Source organism: Sinocyclocheilus grahami, unplaced genomic scaffold (assembly GCF_001515645.1).
Source record: "Sinocyclocheilus grahami isolate Dianchi unplaced genomic scaffold, SAMN03320097.WGS_v1.1 scaffold4866.1, whole genome shotgun sequence".
Classification (NCBI taxonomy): domain Eukaryota; kingdom Metazoa; phylum Chordata; class Actinopteri; order Cypriniformes; family Cyprinidae; genus Sinocyclocheilus; species Sinocyclocheilus grahami.
This window is the reverse complement of record NW_015509714.1, coordinates 4,398-7,498: the sequence shown is the minus strand read 5'-3', so window position 1 is coordinate 7,498 and position 3,101 is coordinate 4,398. Positions and strand designations below refer to the sequence as shown.

Sequence of the window (3,101 nt, the reverse complement as noted above, 5' to 3'; positions counted from 1 at the left end):
TCAATGTATGTTTCTTTTCAATATATGTTGAATAAAAACTGTGTAAACAGAAATGGTGAGACCTTAAAATATCAGGAGTGTAAAACATTCTCATTCTCCCCACACACTCCTACACAGACAGAGAGAAAATAAAATGAATGGCAATCTCTGACTGTTAGCGTTACTGCAAAAATGATACTGCAAAAAATGTTGGCAAAAAATAGAGGTATAATATCTGAATAAATATCCAAAGTATAACGTCTAAGCATAAAATCAAAAATTTTTACACATCAAATTAGACTGTGAATTAAACTAAACGTCTGTAGCTCTTCAATAAGATCATTTCACTTTTTTCTTTTTATCTTCAGTCTGTGTGGATGCAGTATTACAGAGAAACAGTGTCTCAGTCTAAGTTCAGCTCTGCGTTCAAACCTTTCACACCTGAGAGAGCTGGACCTCAGTGAAAATGAACTAAAAAACACAGGAGTGAATCACTTATGTGACGTACTGAAGGATTCACACTGTAAACTGGAGAGATTGAGGTGAGGAACATTTACATGCATGAAAGAAACAATTGTTTTTGTGTTTGACTAAGACAGAATGAATTTTTTTTTGTTTTTTGATCATATTTCTCCCAATGTAGGTTAGGATGCTGTGATGTGACAGATGAAGGTTGTTCTGCTGTGACGTCAGCTCTGAAATCAAACCCATCACACCTGAGAGAACTGAACCTGAGCGGAAATCAACTAGGAGATTCTGGAGTGAAACACCTCTGTGATCTACTCAGGAACACACAGTGCAAGCTGGAGAAACTAGAGTTAGTAACATTATACTGTACAGCAGTTACAGCATGATGAAAGTGTATTATGCTGTTAGCTAATGGTTTGATGATTCAGTGTGTGTGTGTGTTTCAGTAGCAAGAACTTTAAACTCTGAAACTTTGTCACTAAAATTTGTTTAAAATGGTTTCATATGCTAAAATGGAAGAAGTGGCAATAGACTAAAACAGTCTAACATGAATGACATTAGATTATTTTGGCAGAGTTACATGGTTTTTCAGCACTAATAGAACTTTTGACTTCTTTTATTAAGCAACATTTGTATTTAGTGATGGTAAACTATGCTCAACCAAATTTGATTCATGTACCAAATTTCCTTGTAAATTTTTTAATTGTTATATAGTTGATCCTGTATCTTAATTTACATGAATAATGTATAGTTGTTGTTTTTTGTCTAAGTGAAGATGGTTCCAGAGATGCTAGTATCATCAAATCCAACTTATCCTGTATTGGCTTATGATTATACAATTACGTTTTTCAGATTGTTGCTGTTGTGTCAGTGACTGTATGGCATTTATTCATTATGTATTTAACTCACACATGAACTGAACATTGATGTGATTCATTGTCTTTTCTCTTTCTGTCTTCAGTCTGTGTGGATGCAGTATTACAGAGAAACAGTGTCTCATCCTGATTCTAGGTCTGTGTTCAAACCCATCACACCTGAGAGAACTGGACCTCAGTGAGAATCAAATGAAAAACACAGGAGTGAATCACTTATGTGACGTACTGAAGGATTCACACTGTAAACTGGAGAGATTGAGGTTAATAACATTCACATACAAGAATCCAAATGCTCAAAATCACTTAACAGGTTTAACCTGACGTTTTAAGGCCCTGATATACTTGAAGTAAAACTTAAGAACATATGGATATGACGTCATTTCAGATGAGTTTGTTGAATTCACCTTACTGTTTTCCATGAAGATGATATGCCGTAATGGAATAAGAGGTTTGTTTTTCTCATTTCCCCTGTTTTAGGTTAAGATACTGTGATATAACAGATGAAGGATGTTCTGCTCTGACTTCAGCTCTGAAATCAAACCCATCACACCTGAGAGAACTGGATCTTAGTGGGAATAAAGTAAAAAACAAAGGAGTGAAGCACTTATGTGACGTACTGAAGAATTTAGACTGTAAACTGGAGAGATTGAGGTAAGAAGCTTTTGTTCATTAGAGGTGCTCCTGGAGGCCAACATTTTGCAGAGTTTAGCTCCAACCTGCTCCAACACACCTGCCTGCTGTAATCTTGAAGATATTTGATTATCTCCTTCAGGTGTGTTTAATTAAAGTTGAAACCAAAATGTCCAACTAAAGGACATAGTGGTCCTCCAGGAGCAGGATTGGACAAACCTGATCTACAAGAATCAAAATACTTAGTTATGTAAATATCTACATACACTCAATATCACTTAAATATTTCACATTTTATTTCAGGACACATAGTGATGTTTTTTTTTCCTCTTCATGACATGAATTTTGAGAACATAAAATTATCTTTTTTTAATGCAGTGATGAGATGGTAATTTGGTCCTTGAATGACATGATGTAAATTTTTTTAAAGGGTCAAGTAACATTTCAAGGAATGAAAATGGCAAACAATCATATTTTTGGCAGAATGTAATAGAAAACTAGAACTAAGTCCTGTTAACGTGTTTCAGAGAGAAATCCTTATTTTAAAAGCAGTACAAGTCATTAGTCTGTAAATGGTTTTGTTGTGATAATTTGTCTTGAAATCCAAAAGCCAAAATCTCCCCCAAAAGAGGTTACTTATTATTGTAGTGAAATCTTGAGACACTCAGATCATTTCACTTCTGAAATTTTGTTGAACAAAGTTAAATATAATTGCTGTTGATTTAAAACTCTGGGTTAAAGTGAAAGTCTCTTTCTCTGTCTTTTTCTAGCCTAAGTGACTGTGGCATTACGGATGTTGCATGTTTGGCTCAGCCTTTGGCTAAGACGAAAGCTTTGCATTTTTTAAAAGAACTTGATCTGAAAAAGAATAAAATAGGAAACTCAAGGAAGCAGCTCAGTAAAGCGCTGAAAGACTCCAACTGTAACCTGAGGCGAGTAAACATCTTTTGTCGTGTCATATTAACATGATAACTAATAAGATTACAGACGTTTAATATTAGTGTGATCTGTTACACTTCTTGTTCTTCAAAAAAAGTAATTGAAATTCTGTAATATTCAACTTATTACAGCCAACACTGTTTATTTTCTCTTTTGATTTCTCCTTAACAGCCTAGACAGTGAACAGCACCTGTTCAGAGCTGGTCTAAA

General features: G+C 34.6%; 1 pseudogene; it reads left to right on the top strand.

Moving 5' to 3' along the window:
- The window catches only part of LOC107577009 (ribonuclease inhibitor-like), a 6,989-nt pseudogene extending 4,101 nt beyond the window's left edge, over positions 1-2,888 (top strand).
- Positions 2,889-3,101: the final 213 nt, after the last annotated feature.